The sequence below is a fragment of the Alexandromys fortis genome, unplaced genomic scaffold (assembly GCF_014885135.2).
Source record: "Alexandromys fortis isolate MF-2015 unplaced genomic scaffold, M_Fortis_MF-2015_v1.1 scaffold_16, whole genome shotgun sequence".
Taxonomy (NCBI): domain Eukaryota; kingdom Metazoa; phylum Chordata; class Mammalia; order Rodentia; family Cricetidae; genus Alexandromys; species Alexandromys fortis.
The window spans coordinates 4,134,178-4,153,108 of NW_026067893.1; positions in this window are offsets into that span (position 1 = coordinate 4,134,178).

An 18,931-nucleotide genomic window follows, 5' to 3' on the forward strand; every position below is an offset into this window, starting at 1 on the left:
CACGCTCATTCACCGCTAAAGGAAGAGCACACACTAGGCGCCAGAGCGCATGTTCCTACCCTCCAGAGTGGCAAGCATTTCTAAAAGGGGGCTTCAGCAAAATGTGACATGAGTATTGAAAAAAAAAATGCTTTTCATCTTTGACCTCATATTCTACCTTCAGAAATCTCTCTAATGGATAGAAATTTGAAAATGAACCACCATAGAAGGAATCCCCTTCCTGCAGGTGAGAGCTCGCAGGGTAGAGTGTCAGCCCAGCACACGGGAGGACCCGAGTTTGAATCTCCAGAAGCTCCGGAAATGGGATGTTTGCACACAGGCCTGTCATCTCAGTGGGATGATCAGGGGTTCAAGGTCTTCCTGACCTCTGAGCCACTGGCTCACTTGGGCTACATGAGACTCTAAAACCCACAGTCACCGCGCAAAAATTAGGTCAAAATTCAAGTGGAAGCCCTCTGCTTTGGCGCTGTCCAACAGTGTTGTGATGATGAGCTGTTAGACCTGAGGTCGCTAGTTCTGTAACAACAGACGAGTGTGTTGCTCAGCCTCTCTGGATCCCCACTTCATCATTTCCCAAATGGGATGTTGTTCTAGGTGGTGTGGCCTGTGACCCTTGCTGAGTAACCGTCATCATTACAACCTAGGTGGTGCTGGTTTAACTGCTGATGCCTCAAACCAGAATGAGTTTTAGAATCCGCAGAGAATCAGCATCCGGCAGAAGAAGAGGGAAGGAAGTGAAGTGAGAGGCATTTCAGGAGGTCAGGGCTGGCCATCACACGGAGTACACCAAGCCCAGTGTTCTTGTGGGAAGAGAGCAGAGGCACGTCAGACACGGTCTTAGATCCCTGGGTCCAGCACTGACCAGTCTAGACCCAAGCCTGAAGCACCAAAGCAAGGAAAGCACTGACCTTAAATGCTTGTGACCCTTCTCTCCTAAGGGAAGCCTCAAAGACACCCTGTGTCTGTCTCCTGCATGAGGGATTCATTGCTGTCTCCCACCAATGGCCAAGGAGACACAGTTTCTCTGGAAGACTTCTGGGCGGGGTGACTTTGAACTCTTTTCCAGATGCCCACTAAGAACTCTGAATGGAATGTGTACCACTGGATACGAAGGAAGACAGGCTGGCATGTGCCAGGAATAAAGAGGAATCTCTGTCACACTGTATATGGCCTGGCCTTGCCTCCAGGAAAGAGAAAGGGAGCATGTCTCCAGTCAGTCACAGGTCAGCTCCCCCGGGAACTACAAAGTCCTGCTCACCAGATCAGTGAGTTCCAGGGCTCTGTCCTTGTGGTTCCTTCCATCTCTCGTCTCCATGTCCCTCCGGCTGACTCAGCCTGGCCAGAAATGCCAAGCTTTCACCATTCTCCACCAAGAACTGGCTCTTCCTAAACACTATATGGGTTCAGTTGTTTCAGAACAAGGGTTCCACTGGGACAGTTTGGTCCCTTGGGGATATTTGCTGATCTCTGAAGAGTTTCAGCTGCCACCGCTGGAGTGGCGTGCTATTGGCATTTAGTGGGTAGAGTCCAGGAAGAGCTAGGCACCCACACTGAGGCTGTGAAGGTCATTGACTTGGCTGACAAGAGAAGTGTCTGAGACTTCCCCTTCCCTGCTTCTGCACTGTCTCACTCTTCTGTGATTCAGGAAGAAAACAAATGTTCTTCCCTGTGCCGTGGCCTCCAGTTCAGCATGTATCTTTAGTAATAAGAACACGGCTGCAGTAATAAGAACCTGCAGCTGGTCAAATTATTTCTTCCAAATGAAGTGGACTCCTTCGGAGGAGACCTGATTCGTTCACCTTTCGGCGTTACCAAATCAAGAAGGAACTCCATGTCTAGCACGAGGAAGAGGTAGGTCCTATGTTAAATAGTCTGCCTTCTGCCATTATCATGGAATGCCTGACGCTGGGCAGTATACGAAGACAAGAAGTTCCTTGACGCACGATACTGGGGTGAACTGGCTCTGGCGTGGTCCTCTCGGCTACATCACCATATGGTGACTGATCGGCAAGGGGAGCCTGTTGAGAAGTAGAGAACTCATGCCACCTTGTTCTTGGTGACTGAGGCTTTGAGGTGGCAGCATTCCCAGTGACGTAACCACTAGGACGTAACTAGACCCCACCTCTCAGAATTATAGCAGAAACCAAGCTTTTAGTACTGAGACTTTCTAGAACTATCTCAAATCATATTCAGTCGGCAAGCCTCAGAGCATACGGGGTATCAAGGGGCAATGAAGTAAGGATTATGGAAAGCACTGAGATTACCCCATCCCTACGGCATGTGTGTGGGACAGTAGCTCCCAGTTACAGCATCTAGGGTGGAGAGCCATGCAGAGCAGAGCCACAAATGCAGCAAGGGAGCTTGCTTGGACAGTTGCTTCAGAAGAAGTATGTTTGCTGCCGTAAACATGATCAGGCTCTCCTGCCCAAAGGCCCGAGGTTCTGATACCCCCTCCTCTTCTCCCGCCGTCGGTCCCTACCACTTTACTCTCTATGGAAGCTGGTGGGCCTTTGATCGTGCAGAGTAAAATTCAGGGAATTCTTTTCCTTGCATATTTTACAAGCTATTTAAACAGACTCACATCACTGAGAAAGAGGCTTCAGCTCCCAACTGTGGAAAGAAAACATTTTATCCTCTCTGGAGCTTCCAGAGAAGACAGAAGCCATTGGTCAAGGAAGACTCCTTCCTTCTAAAAGACACAAAGTTACAGTTAGAGGAGATGACTACAGGTAAGAATGCTTTGTGTCTCCTGGACCGTAGGTGGTCCTCTGCAAAAACACTAAGAGAATGGAGATCCCATGCTCTCAGCCACGGAATGATGACTATGGGAGCCGATGCGTGTGTTAATAGGTGGGTGTGGCCGTTCTTCAAAGCACACATACCTCAAAACATCATGTTGTAAGTAAATACACAAATCTTATCTGTCAATGGAAATTAATTGGAAAAAATCAAAAAAGGGGTTTATTCTAGTTTCTTCTGTTGTGGTGGTGGTTGTAGGGCAGTGAAAACACCCCCAAGTGGTGGGGGAAGGATTCATTCTGGCTTTAAATAAATAAAAGGGATTTATCACAGTCCCAGGTTATAGCCCACGGCAGCAGAGAAGTCACAACTGCAGGTACTTAAGACACTGGTCCAGTCACTGCACACAGTCGAGAGCCCAGAGTGCTAGACGCAGGTATTGCTCACTCATGCGGCTTCCTGCTCCATTCTTACCCAATCCCGGCCTCCTCCTAAAGAACAGTGCTGCTCACGGTCGGCCTTCCCATATCAACTAATTTAATGCCTGTCCTCCAGAGGCCAACTTGATGATACGGACAATTCTTGGCAGAGATTCTCTTCCTGGTGACTCGAGAGTGAGTTGTGTTGTCAATTGAAGCTAACTGTCACCATGTCTACCTGAGGAACTGGGCAAACAGTTCCGTTGTGACAGAGACTCAGGACAATTGGTGGTGGCAGTGAGATCTAAGAAGACATGGCCGCCCGAGAAGCAACCCAGGCACCCTTGATAAAATGAAAGCTGATGTTGCCAAACTACAAACCCCAGCGGGGAGATTTTCACTATGGGAAGGCAGAAAGGAAGTTTAGAAATTCTCCCAGAAACAAAAGGAAGATTAAAAAGAGATGACGGGACTGGTTTAATAACAAGACATACTAATTAAAAAAGAGACTGGAGAATCGCGGGTGAAATAGAGGCAGAGGGTTGGGGAAGACAGACTTGGAAATACCGCAAGCTTTCTTCTTTGTTTTTCCTCCAGGGAAAGGCGAGGACCTTCCTAGGAAGGGTGGATTCGGGCATTACCTGGAAGTCGGTCTGCCCTCGGAACAGATAGAAATAAGCCTTACTCAAGTCAGACTGTGCAGAGGACATTGGCAGGGTCTTCCACTTGCCACAGTCAGACTTGGAGAGAGCCTGGGGAAACGAGAGGCTTCATGAGCATTGTAGTCCTCACCACAGACTGAAAAGCGGCTTGTGTTGTGGAGGAGGGGGCGGTTCTGTCTGTGTAGTCAGCTCTACTGGGATAGATGATCAGGAAGCAAGCTCCCAAGCAGAGGGGTTGAAGAAGGTCTCCTGAGGAGATAGCCCTGACATTGTCTAGGCCGACAGGGTTGACACATGCTCCTCTGTGACAGGGCTTGCACTGGCCTGAGGTGAGGATGCTCATTCCTCTCCCCAGACTCCACCCATGCTGCCCTTATTCCCACTCTGTCTTAAGGACAGTCTTCACACAGAGGCAATGGCAGCCTCTGTCTGCCTGCTCCTGCTGTGTGCCACCTGGGCGTGTGGTCTCACACACCTGTCCCCTGTCTGCTTGCTGCAGAGTGCAGGGTTTAACTCTTTGGGGTGGGCACGGACTGTGTGATGGGAACAGAGGCACACTGCCTATTTGAAAGGCAAACTCTGTCTTGATTGGAAGATGAAGGGAAAACTTATCCCTGGGTAGCAGACGCCAGGACTCCACGACAGTTCCCATGCACCATCTCACTGTCTGCTGCAGTTCTGGGGTCACCTACTGTGTGACCTACTTCATGCACAAAGCTGGTTGCGGACAGAAAGGCATTGGCACCCGCTCCCACAGAACCAGTTCCAGTGGGAAGGAGGTGACCCCTGATCGGAAGCCCTGAACTTAACAAATCCCAGTGCCACAGCCAGCTGGGAGGGACTGAGGAGGAGACCGCAGACTATTACAGATGCTGGACGGCCCACTCCATTCCTTCAGCTTTTGCAAACCCAAAGAAATTCTGTAACTTTGAAATCCTGAGCAGGAAATAGGGACCATTTAACCCTGGGAGACCAGATAACCCTGAGATGTCTTCAGAAGAAGAAAAAGAATCCATGGAGTAGATGATAAAATGGAGCAGCCAGACTTTTATTTTTAGCTGTTTATTATATGCAGTATTTATATATCTTTTATCAGGTACATATTTTATTTTACCATATTTTTAAGCTAGTCAGGGACATAAAACAAGCAACCAGAGACTGCTTGCTCAAGAGCAAAGCCGTCCTAGGCTCAGAGTTCAAATCTCTAGGATGCTTTGAGTCACCAAAACCTGCTGGGAACTAAGTGGCAGCTCGGACATGGGAGGCAGACTGGTGAGGACAGAGAGGGGTCCAGGCCCAGGTCCTTGAGACTCAGGAACAAACACTGTGTTGTGGTTTTGATTTGAATGCCCATAGCTTGTCTTCTCACGAGATTACTGTTGCAAGATTACCACAGTCATTGACTGTAGTGATATTTTGTTTGTGTTTTAACAAATAAAGCTTGCCTGAAGATCAGAGTGCAGAGTGAAGCCACTAGAGGCCAGGGAGTGGTGGCAAACTCCTTTATCCCAGGACTCAAGGGACAGACAGATTTCTGTTAGTTCAAGGCCACCCTGAGCTGCAAAAGATTGAATCTGTTTATTCACAGTGATCCTAGCACTTGGGAATCCCACACCTTTAATCCCAGCACTAGGGAGGTGGAGACAGGAGTGATATGGCTGGGCAGAGAGAAGACATAAGGCCAGAGGAGACAGGAACTCAGTGCAGACTGAGGTTTGGTGGAAACAGATGCAGTTGGGAGATGTAGTCTGAGAACAGGATCACTCCTTTGGTCTGAGCAGGTAGAGGTAAAAGAACTCTCTAGTGTTTGGCTGTTCTGCTTCTCTGATCTTCAGCACTAATGCCTATATCTGACTCTGGGTTTTTATTATTAATACCAATTAGAATTCATGCTATAACTGACCTCCGTAAATTCTGCTCCCACACCCTTAATAACTTCTTCCCATGGTGATTCTGGGTTGGGCATGTGATGTTCTTGGACCAATCTCATGTCATCAAACATGCTATCAGAAGCTTGAAAAGTGCTTGTGTATTGAGGCTGGCCTTTTCAGAACATTGCCTCCCTTTGAGGAATCACCTGAGCCAGGTGACAGCTGACACCAACCTGCTGATGTGTGAGGATGAAGTAATCCCAGAAGAAATGCCAGGTCAATGAGTTCAGGAGCGTGAGCCGCAGAAGAGACGCTAACCCAGCCCCGCCTGAACCAAAATCCTGAACAAGTATAGCAGTGGGGGTTTATTACGCAGCAATAGACAACTAGTCAGCCATGTCTAATGCCTCATGTTACCTTATTCCTAACACCTTGCCTTGTGTGTAATATGTGATCAACAAATGCGTCTTCCTACAACTTCTGTTTAAGGAGAGACACAAAGAGAATGAAGAATAGTCTGGAATCGCTATATCTGGGCCTCACGCCGTGGCTCAGCTAGGCATTTACTCTCACAGTGACTCTAGTTTATTTCTGGATTGGAGAGTTCTTACACTGAAGTCTAGGTGAGAACAGTTGGTGTGGATGGAGTTCATTCTCCTCTAACTACACCGTGAGGTCAGAAAAGTATCTTCAACATTCAAAAGGGAGACATTTAACCCACTCTCCAACTTCATTCCTCATCCCTGTCTGGTGATATGGCTTGAGAAGGCTTTAGGGAGAAGTCTGGGCATCAGCTGGACCAAACAGCATCTATTTCAGTGGTCCCCATCGCTCCTCAGCTAAGTTCCCTTCCTAGGAACCATTCCTTCCAAGTGGCACAAACCAAAATCTCCCCAGAGGCGATTCATGAACCTGCACATATTTTCCTCCCTTCCCATGGACTGGAGAGAGGAAGAGAGGACTTCATATAGCGAACTGTGCCCAAACTTCTTGGGAATTTTAAGGTGTTTGTCTTTGACTCCAAGAGTAACTTGTCTATTGGCCCTGGGTTTACAGGTTATGGCCAATGATGTAAATAGTTTGTGAATGATTTTATGACTGATAAATGTAATTAAAAAGTGGAACAAATATACTGCGTGCTAACTGAAGCCCTTTTCTCGGAATGATTTATTTTATGAGTCACATTGTCCTTATCTCTTCTCCAGGGAGAGGGCATTCTGGCTACTGTTCAGTTAGTTGCCAGGTTCTCTAGAACAACATCGCCCTCTTTGCTGTAGAGAAGCACAGTGTGTGCAGAGTGGCCTTGACCTCGGGGGGGGGGAGGGGAGGTTAGGCCTTTTCCTTCCTCCCGCAGCCTCTCCCACCCAGGGGAAGCAGCACTTGTCTGGGCAATTGATTCTGCAGGTACTCTTTCTAAAAATCCTCCATCAGCCACTACTCCACCAAGGTCAAAGCCCTGAGGACAGGTTTCCGCTGAGTGGCATCCCAGATGCTGTGTCTTTCCTCTGGGGCTTCCCAAGGCTGCCATCTGGGTACATGCCCTTGGATAGCTTCAGGCTTTTGGAGTACGTGGGACTTTGTCATGAATGAATGTCAAAGACAAGACCTTACAGGATCTCATGTGAAATTCTCCCACTGACTCATTCCTGTTAGACATAATCCCCAACCATCATCAGCAATCAGTCAAAAATCAACCATGTAGCAAAGCAACGTCACGTGGAGTCTCTGGTCACCATATGAACAATTTACATATTAAACAGAAGAAAGTTGAATCAACAAGGACAGGAGGAAAGGACTCGAAGCGGACGCTGACAGAAGCGAATGGGCTCAAACGTATTTCAGGATAGAGTCAGTGCTGCCAGGGTAGTTGGGCTGCAGACCCGAATGGATTTCAAAGAGAAATAACCGCGAGGCATGATGGGGGATGGAGAGGTGGAACTAAACCAAGTAATTGCTGAGCGTAGACGCTCCAGTTGGTGGCAAGCAGCAGAAGCTGCAGACAGGCTTGCAGCCCCTGTTAATATGTATCTGTCGTAACTAGGAGACAGTGGCTGCTGTGGAACTAAGCAAATGAATCAGGGTTAGGAAGGAAGTCAGAGCCGCCCCAGCAGAGAAAATGGGACACACACACAGAGTAGTGGAAACCGAGACAACTGCTCCCAAGTCTAGACTGCCTTTCCAGGTGTCAGGAACATTCATAATTTTTGCCCGGATTCCCCACAGAAGTTTCCATCTTTCCTTTCAGGCTTTGGCATCTCTGCCCACCTTGGAACAGGGGTGGGTAAAGTCTTCGATATCTCTCCTGCGCACTAAAACTCGGGACAGGTCTAGGGAGCCGGCTCTGCAGGTTAAGGTGGTGCCACCAAACCTAAGCACCTGAGTTTGCTGCCTGAAATCCACAGGGAGGAGTGAGAGAACCAATGCTTAAAAGTTGTCTGCTGACCTGCACTTTCATGCCAGAGCGTGTGTCCCCCTCCATATAACACAATAAATTAAATTAAACAGACAGCCCTAGGTTGGGGAGATAGCTAAATCGATAACTTAGTGTACAAGAATGAAGACCCAATTCAGATCCCCAGCACCATGCTAAAAACCAGGCCCAGTGGCACACAGGTGAAGACCAGACGGCCCTTGGGGACCTCTGGCCAGCCAGTCTAGATGAGCCGATGAGCTCCAGGTTCACTGAGAGCCTGTCTGACATAGAAGAATATGCCTGATGCACATCTCTGGCTTACACATTTGTGTGTGAAGGAGCTCACAAACATGTGTAAACACCCCCCACCACACACATATCAACAAAATGAAACAAAAGCACACTACATTTCTCCACAGTGTCTCCTATCTCATCTTCCCTGGGCTGTGCTGTTTGCTTCTCTCTGAACTTCAGTAGTGTAGAAGTGGGGTGGAGGAGCACACGGAGGAAGGAAGATCTCTGTGTAACACCACAGTGGAACTCAGAGAACGGTGGTCCGAAGGGAAGGAAGACTTCTCTGTAACACCACGGTGGAACTCAGAGAATGGTGGTCTGAAAGGAAGGAAGATTTCTGTGTAACACCACGGTGGACCTTGGAGAACGGCGGTCTGAAGGAATAGGGGTCAACTTGTACTATGAGAATTTATGAGGAATCAAGACAGACAAATCTGAAAAAAGCCACCCATTAGATCTGAAGTTGAAGCTCTTGTTTTTGTAACTTGTTGGCTAATGACCATGAGAAAGCCATCTTTCCAGGACCTTTTATAAATAAAGGGACAGAAAGATAAAACTGAGAGTCCCATTTAACAAGGCAAACTCTCTCAGGTATATTATTAGTTACCTGTGCAGACTTCTGAGCGAAAGAGAGCTGTGTGTGTGCACATGTGCGCGCGTGTGTGTGTTTGTGTGGCACATGTGTACCGTGGGGGTCGGAGCAGGGTCTTGTGTGTCTTCCTCTGCTGCTGTCCACCTCTGCCTTGACATGGGATCCCTCACTGAACTGGAGGCTGAAGCTGTCACTCTTTCGGTGTGGCTGACCCGAGAGCAGGTTATCAGGTTCCTTCCTCTGCCCAGCCATTGCTGGGGCTACAGGCACACATAGCTATGCTTGGTTTTTATGTGTGGTCTGGAAATACCAGCTCGGGCCTTTATGTTTGCAGGGTAATCAATCATTGTCACCAGGGGACGCTCTCTTAGCCCAGTGAGTATTTTAGCTTGCCGGTCAATGGACATCAGAGAAGTGGGTCAGAAGATAAGCTGAGGGGCCATTCTGCTCACCGTAGCTCAACGCCAACGTTGATTTCTCAGAGGTTTATGTCAAAGTGCCAGAAAGGAAGGCGCAAACCTTTCCACCTCTGTATGGCAATTACATCTTGAGGTCAAATTCATTTCCTGTCTTATTGAGTAATCAAAAACCACAACACCAATACCAGTGCTAAAAATACCACGCCAATGACCTAAACACACTGAATTCTTCTTTTTTTCATGTTCTTTCATGAGAGCAGTTAAATCATGAGTCACTGAGACAATTTCTGTAGCCATGTTCTGCAAAAGGTTCAGCACTGCTCACAAAAGTACTAGGGCAGGAACTTCCGGCTGTCTTTTCTCACTCTCTCTCAATAAAACTAGCTGACTGCAGCGTTGAGAACGCTGACATCCTCTTCCTGCTGAAGTTTCACCCCTACTTGTAGGAGAGTTCCCACTATGACGGTTCCCTCTGTTTCTTAAAATAAAATGCTTTTCACAGAGAGACAGATACCCAGGGCTGCTGTGGGCGGTGACTCCTCTCCAGGTCACTGGTTTACAGTTGGCCACAGAATGGACATGAAAATCTCACCTGGCCACCGTATGGTGACTGGGGCTGCCAGAACTGAGGTTTGGATCACTGCAAGCCCTACTTCAGTGAGCTGGAAACACTAATTAGAGAAGTCCTAGGTTGTAGGTGAGTGCCCTGACCGTAATGTTACGTGGCGGGTTCCACCCAGTGAAAACCACACAAGGTGTGAGAATCTCAGTTCACAGAGGGGCAAGCAGGGTGGACAGGATGAATCAGCTTGAGGTGACCCGAGTGAAGGGAGGCAAGCCGAGCCACACCCTCGTTGGCATTCTGAATGGGTCTCCATCACTTGAGAACCCTGCACCTCCCCTGCCTTGATTCCTCCACTCATCCAGTGGCTGAGCAGAAAACAGATCATGGAGGAAGAGGATCTGGGTGGCAACAGTGCACGCGGGTGGGGATTGAGAGCATGTTACTTCTTCAGTTGTGTAACTGCCGCAGCCCCAGGCCTTGGTAAATGAACTGATCGTCAACTGCAGTGGGCACTCTGCGTCCTCTTCTTCCTCGCTGCCAAAGTGCCGCCTGTGACCAATGCTGTCGATGGCTGTGTATTACTGCTCCCAGTCAACAGTGAGATGGCCGCAGAGGTTGGGAGAAAGCGTTTCAAGTCTTGCACGAGAAGTCGGCATTGCTGTGACTTGCAGGCATCATGTCATGTGTTGGTCTACAGTGGGCTAGGAGTTTTGGAAAGTGTCATTGACCACGGGAAGATTGGGACGCACTCAAGAGAGCACTTGGGGTGGCTGTGTGGGAGTGTGGCTGCGAGGGTGTGAACCTGCCAGGAGCTGGTAGTTCTGGCTGTGAACCACCAGCTAACGGGTGACTCCGTGTTAGCAGAGTGACCTCCGGCGTTTCTTTGTGCCAAGATGGACTCCAATAGGGCAGGTGCCATAGCCTGAGCCTCTTCCGTGTCTGCCAAAGCCTCTGGCAGAGAGCTGTGAGGAACAGCCACACAGCTGTCCTTAAATGAAGGTTTCCTCAGCATAACTGGTAATTGCAGTGAGAATGCTTCAGAGTGGTGTTTGGCTTTAGCAAGCAAGTGGTCACTTGTATCTTCTGCCTCTTTGCTTGGCCCCCATGGTGTGTGTGTGTGTGTGTGTGTGTGTGTGTGTGTGTGTGTGCCTGCCGTGTGTGTCATGTGTGTGTGCATGTGTGCCATGAGGGGACATGTGTGTGCCTTGTGGCACATGTATGTGTGTGTCATGTGTGCGTGCCATGTGTTTGCTGTGTGTTATGTGTCATGTGTGTGCCTGTGTATGCACATGTATGCTCTTCCTCAGTCACTTTCCATCTTATTATTGAGACAGAGTCTCTCACTGGACCTGGAGCTTGAGGATTCAGCTAGATTGACTGGCCAGACTCCCCCACCCAGAGATCTGCCTGCCTCCACCTCTCTAGAGCTGGAATTGCAGGCTGCTCCACCAGCTCCTGCCTTTCAATGAACGCCGGGGATGTGAACTCGGATTCTCACACTCATATGGTGAGCACTTTACAGAACGCCAGGGATGTGAACTCGGATTCTCATACTTGTGTGGTGAGCACTTTACAGAACGCCAGGGATGTGAACTCGTATTCTTGTACTTGTGTGGGAGCACTTTACAGAGGAAGCCATTGCCCAGCCTCTCCTTGCTCTTTCTACATCCACTCTGAAGGTAAACTTCTGGGTCTTACAGACTAGACATGGCTCTGTTTCTGCACTAATCTAAATCTAAATCTCAAAATGAGTAGACTCTACAAGCAGCCTTTAATGGAAGTCACAGTCTCCCTAGGTGGATCTGTCTCTCAATTGCTTCTTAAAATTGATCTCTGGTGTTTAGCGGCCAGGGGTCTTAAATCCACACCGACCTTTGGTATACCCCAAATGGCTCATGAATGACTTCCTTGTGATGCTGGAGAACAGAATGGCACCCAAAGGTCCCAGGAAGCAAAGCCTGAGAGAGCCCCAAGTGGCCACAGCTACTGATGTTTCCTTTGTCTATTATTTTACAGCTGAACGCTGAGGTGAGAGCGTGGTGCATGTGGCCTCTTGAGCTCAGGGTTTTCAGGAGTTGATACAAGCACAGGTCTGTAGTGCGATTTCTAATTAATAATACAAACCCAGAGTCACCCATGACACCCAACCCCTAGAAGCGAGTAGAACACACCCAACGGAGAGACCAAGATGCCTCTAGGCACGGCACATACCCCCGAGAGCACTGGGGAGCTGGTTCCGTGTAGCCAAGAGAGTTAAAAACTTACCAGTTCCATAAAAATATGCTCACTATTATGCAAGATAAAATGCAAACTACAGCAACACAGACTAACATGGCTAAACATTTTCAAAATGACAACGCCAAGTGCTGGCAAGCACATAGAGAGAAGCTGGAGCTCACACACTGGCGGTGGGAACGCAAAATAGGACAATAACTTTGGAAAATAGCTTGGCAGGGTCTCCTTTTCTTTTCTGAAAACATAAAACTAGGCGTACATTTATTATGGGCCAGCAGTCACGTAGTTAGCGAGACTTACGCCTAAGTATGTATACAAATGGAAATGTAGGCTCACACACAAACCTGAATAGGGTGCCCAGGAAGATTCTGTTTGCAACTGCCAAAATGTAGACACCTCCCAGATGTCCTTCTCTTGCGTGTAGACAAGCACACTTGGGCACATCTACTCAACGACAGAAAGTGCTCTCCAGTGGTAGTCGTGAGTCTTGGGTGCTTGGTAGGAAGTGAGGGCGTGGGAGAGCACAGCCACAGGATGTGCATTCTAGGAGAGGCCACATGTGTGAACAGACCTGGACCCGGGACTGCCGAGGACCAGAGGTGAGAGGGAAGGGTTCCCTGCAAAAACCATAGAGGGGCTTGAGGGTGCAGGAACTTCAGTATTTTGATTGTATTTGTGATGGTATGCCATATGCTTTTGTGAAAACTCCTAAGAAGGTTTGCTGGAAAGGCTGTTTTCCTATCCATAACGTACATATATTCATTTAAAGATATTAAGAAGGGGCCTTAATAATAAAGATATTAATCAGTGGATAAGAGCACTGGCTGTTCTTCCAGAGGACCCAGGCTCAATTTCCAGCACCCACATGGCAGCTCACAGTTGTCGAGAACTCCGGTTTCGGGGTACCCATGCAAGCAAAACATCAGTACACATAAAAGATACTTAAAAAGTACTAATGTGAGGCCAGGTGGTAGCGGCACATGCTTTTAATCCCAGCACTCGGGAGGCAGAGGCAGGTGGATCTCTGTGATTCGAGGCCAGCCTGAACTACAAGAGCTGGTTCCAGGACAGGCTCCAAAGCTACAGAGAAATCCTGTCTCAAAGAAAGAAAGAAAGTACTAATGTGGCCAGAATAAAGAATAGCGCATCTAAAATTAAACATGTGCTGCTTTTGAAAGTCCCCCAAAGAGAAGACAAAAGGTAGGTTTTACTGACTTGGTGACACCCCACACACTTACTTAACATCCCACATATCTAAGTGGCCTGGAAGGGGCTCTCCCTGAAAGTGGACCCCACCTCAAGGGTTGTTAGTGGGTCAGACACATCAAGGCTTTTCCCCTCTTGTCTCTGTTCACAGTGTCCCTTGGCAGATGACCACTCCAAGCTGTCCCTCCGTATCCCTTTTCTGATGGGCGCAGACACTCCAGGCTGTCCCTCCGTATCCCTTTTCTGATGGGCGCAGACACTCCAGGCTGCAGCGTGTCTCTTCCGCAGGTGCCTCCACACCTCTGTCCACCTTGGCTTCCCTGCACTCGTGTTGTTTATTTTCGTGTGTTTGATGCAGAGTGTATGCAGGTGTATCCACGCCTGCCCCTGGAGGCCACCCTGCAGCCTGCTGTATCACCTTCTCACCCGGAGACTGGGCCTCTCGCCTAAACCGGAGCGCACCATTTTTTGGCTGGGCTGGCTAGCCCTGGAGCTCCAGGGACTGCCCCTGTCTGTCACTGCTGAAGTCACAGGCTCTTGCAGTCACTCCCAGCTCTTTACGTGGGTGCCAGGGATCCGAACTCAGGTCCTCACGTTCGTGTAACCAGTGTTCTTCCTTGGGCACTTCTCCATCTCCCTATCTAGTCTCTCCATGTTTTATAAACACGCGTGTCCTGTTGTCACAAGCTGTGGCCTTTGGGACGGGGTCGCCCCTTAGATGTCGATGTACAGCAAGAATTCCCCCAAAGGAAGACATTTAATGTACGCCTCCTGATCAGAACCGCAATGGAATCAAATCATGGTCCAGTCCTTATATAGCTACTTTGACTTTTCAAAAAGCCAGACTGGAAAGATGGAAGGAGACGGACTATCCAGCACTCCCCCAACCCCCCCCCTCGCAGTCACCTCGGCCTGAGAAAGTTATGCAAATGAGAGAGCAAGAATTCTAACTGGTAAACTTGCTCATGTGCAGAGAAGAGGGCAGCTCCAGACCTCACTGAGTAGCTTTGGGGCTGGGGTCCCACCCCCGAGAAGGAATATTTTAGCCTCTGATGAGACACTCAGCTGACAAGAATAATGATTTTAGTTGCGAGTTTAGGCCCTCTCCCAGAAAACTGTTTGCACAGTTAAGAGGCTCCTCTGGAGCTGTAGGGAAAGCCTGACAGACAGACAGACAGACAGGCAGACAGACAGACAGACAGTCGAGGCAGCAGAGCTCCCCAGGGCATGAGTGGCATCTGACCCTCCCTCGTGTTTGAAATTCTTTTCCCTTGATTGTCTCTATTTAAGTTTTAAACGGTGAAAACCAAGAGAAAAGGTTAGTGACATGAATTATCATAACAGAGGCGGCAATAAAAGGTAACGGAGGAGGAGTAGCCCTGAGCCTGGTGGGGAAGGCCTGTAATCCCAACTACTTGGGAGGCTGAGACAGAGGATCAAAAGTTCAAGGTCTCTCTGGGCTAAACAGTGAATTCCAGACTAGTGAGACTGCTCTCAGAAAAAAGAAATAGTGAAAAGAGATTGGGATGGAACCCACAGCTTAGCTTCCGTGAGCGAATCCCTGGTTCAGCCCTCAGCTATATATACACGTATGTACGTATCTATATATACACACGCATGTGACCATCAAGTGTCAAGGGGAAAGTCGTCTTCAGTCAGCCTGGAACTTCTAGAAGAGCGCATCAGACTAGACAGATAACAAAAGCAGAAACCGAAGCAGGATTCTCCTCGGGAGAAATGTATGAAGGGATAAAGCAAGCTGGCGTGCCTGGCAGAGGGCAGGCTCAAAGGGGCGTCAAGTGACCCTGCTCTTTGGTTTCAGCTGCCCCTGAGCATTGGGATATGCCAGAACACTCTTTTCTGTGTCCTCCCCCTCCTACCTTAAAACGGAGCCAAAATTAAGCAAAACTCAAATTTGGACAGGCAGCCCCACGGCTCTAAGTGAGATGAGATCAACCACTCTAGAAACTGCCCTCCTGGGCAGTGCCCAGTGTCTCTAGCCACCTGTGTGCTGACTTTGTCAACTTTCACCCATGCCCTTGCCAGAGAGTCAGAGGGTGTTCAAAACAAAACAAACAAACAAAATTCATGTTGTGAAATAATCTTTCTGTATACTGTGAAGACATATCTGTTTTACCTCATCTGCCCAAGGCACCTTCTGATTGGTTCCATAAAGAGATGAATGGCCAATAGCTAGGCAGGAGACCATAGGTGGGACTTCCGGGGAAGAATCTGAGAGGAGGGGGATTCACCAGTCAGATGCTGAGGAAGTCAGATGGATGGTACTGAGGAGAGGCAAGGAGCTGCATGGCAGAACACATTATTAATATGAACAGGTTGATTTAAGTTTTAAGATCTAGTTGGGAACAAGCCTCAGCTCAGGCCGAGCTTTCGTAAGTGGAAGTCCTGTTACAAGTGCATGAGAGAAGCTGCTGGTAGATACCTCTAGGAGAACAAGTTTAAAGCCAGTGCCTGCAAGCACTCACCTCTTCTGGTCCCCCGTGATCCAGTTCCACAAAGGTCATGTTCCTTAGAGTCTCCTTCCCTCTGAAGCAGATGGCCGGCTTAAGATACTTTAGGATAGGGGAGCTTCTCTTTTGAGTTCCAGCTCTCCCTAAGTTTGGAGATGACAAAATGATGTGATGGAATTCAGACCTGCAGATCCTTAGTGTCTGCATGACCAACAGCAAGGCTGGAGAAACTGGGGACTCACAGCGCGCGAGTCTTGGAAATTATGCAAATATGTGTGTTTACATGAAGGATTATGAAAACTTTTAAAAAAAAACTGTGGTAATTTACATCACAGACCTGGAGACCCCCAAAAGTTGCTGTGTTCTAGTAAGTCAGCTCCTGTTTGCCAGCATGAGGTCCTTAAAAAAAATACTGTCTTACAGTGAAGTCATGAGAGAATGAGATGGAACCACAGGAAAAATAAGGTGGACGAGCCTCCCTCCAGACCCCTGTTCCACGTGGCTTGGGGTGGGAGGGAGAGCTTGTCTGGGCAGAAAAAAAAAACTTGTAGATGGTGACAAAGAGGACAGAAAACCGAAGTGAGGCCCAACAGGTAACCTAAAACTCCGCACAGGGAAGACGGCAGTGCGTGGCTCTCCCTACCTGAGCAGACCCTGTGGCATGGAAAGTGGAATGAACGTTCAGTTCTAGAAGGAACCACAAAAAGGCCTGTTTTTCATCATGAAAGCATGTTCATCAAATAAAATAATCCCTTGAAGTCAACCAAAGGTTTGTTGATAGTTTTTTACTGTGCCTTTTAATTTGATAAATCAGAGATCCTTGTGATTCTCTGTGAAGTGTTCCATGCATTTTTAATTTCTTCTTCTTTTTACCCATAACTCTCAACACTTTAATCTTCCAGTATCTAGTAGGAATTTTTGGCCTCCAGAAAGCATTCTGTAATTTTTTTTTAAAGCCAGTTGTCACAAGTACTTTAAGATCTGAAAAGGCATTGCTAAGAAATTGCAGTTGGAGATAAGGAGGGCTGGGAAGATGGCTCAGGAGACAGAGCGATTGCTTCAAAACGTGAGGGCCTGCGTTCAAATCCCAGTACTCATGTAAACGCTGAGTGGGTGTGGTAAGCTACTGTAATTCTAAAGCTTGAAAGACGCACCCAGGGGATCCCTAGAGCAAGCTGGCTAGCTGGACCACTAATACTGGTGCCCTCTCGTTCAGATGTAAGCCTTAAGGAACCAGGCCAACAGTGATTGAGGAAGACTCAATATTTGTAGCAGGCCTCCATATACACACATGTGCACTTGTGCAAACACAAAAACATATATACAACACACATGCACAGAAAAGAATGAACGATAGGGCCTGGGTGCATTTTACTGACTGAGCTTCCTCTCCAAGTCCCCATGCACACTCTATCTTCCTGGCCGATGCAGAAGATTTGGGAGCGCAGACTGACTCTCGGAAGGCAAATGCAAAGAGGTTTTGGCGTTTATTGACCTAATCTATTCCAGGTCTTCATGGCACATCACATCTTTCTCCTCTGCTTCTGTCCACAGCCTGGGCCAAGACTCTGAACTTTCTTGTCCCTTAGCAGATGGCGCCTTCTTGGTGGCCAGGCTTAGACAAAGTGTCCTGGATGCTGATACTACAAGACTGGACTCCTCCTGGTCTCCCTGTTGCAATCTGCTGTCCTTGATTTTCCATCAGTCTGCTGGACCAATTTCTCCCAGCCTCTGCATCCTTCTCTGTCTCTTCTTGCCCCTGCCTCCACTCCGTGCAGGCTACTCTTCCAGCCCTGTGCTTCACAGCTCCTGTTTTTGGGGTGGCAGGACTTTTTGGTTCTGCATCTATTTAAAGTCAAACTATGCATGCTGGGCTTTCCTTTCCACACATGTAGACTTTTCTATGAAGAGAAGAGAAATACAGACATATAAGTGATAACTATAGCTACTGGGTGACCAAAATAAGCCAGTTTCTAGTTCTCCACACTACAGGCCTGTTCTAATCTCTCTCTTGAAATGGCCGTTCTGTCCATCCTCAGTTTGTTCTTCCGTTTGTGCGTTGTGTGGACTCTGGAGCTCGACTGGCCCGAGTCAGCTGGTCTCCCCACAGATGGAGTTTCTGATGGTCTATGTTAATTGTCCACTTGACATGGGGGGGTGCTGCATTAATCGTGGTGGGGTGGCCATTCCACAGTACCGGAGTTTACTGGATGCAGAGAGCAAGCTGAGCAGGAGCACGCATGCCTTCTCCTCTACCTCCTGGGAGTGCAGAGTGGCGTCTCCCTCAGGTTCCTGCTCCAGTGACTTCCCCATCCATCCCGGGGACGGAGGAACTGTGAGTCAGAATAGGCCCTTTCTCCTTGGAGTGGCTTTGTCAGACTCTTTCACCACAACAAAAGGAAATGAAACGAAAATAGAGCTAGTGTTATTAATAACGAAAAGTTGCCTCAGTAGTGGATTTTCCTTTTCAGTCCTGGGGATGCACCGCTAAACCACATCCTTAGCTCCGAGGGTAGCATTTTGTCTCTGCTTTTCTTCCCTCGGAGAATCCAGCTAACCCTACCCAGAAAGAGACCCAGATGAGACAATGCTGGGAGCCATCTGCCCCAGTGGGATGAAGGCTGGAAGGCACAAAGGTTCTGGCTCCAGGACCTCATCACAGACACCCGGGGAAACAGATTTCTTTAGAAGTCAGCCACAAAAGCATGAGGTTGGTCTGTGAACTGGGTGACCGTCAAGGCCCATCCAACACTCTGAGATTCTATGACTATAAATTGTTTTCTAGAAAGAAATTAACGTGTCAGGTTAAATTTGTACCCATTTATATAGAGACACCAGACTTGACAGAAGTTCTCGTTGGTTTACTGACTTGTTTAAAAAAAAAAAAAAGGCCAGGTCTCGCAGGGACAGGGGTTGGACGGCTCCGTGGAAAAAGTTATCTGCAGCTCTGTGAGCTGAGGGAGGAATGTAGAAGCTCGGGGCGCTCCTCACCCTTCACGCTGGCCTCCTCTCACCACAGTCTGATGCTGGCTGTGAAGTTTACGA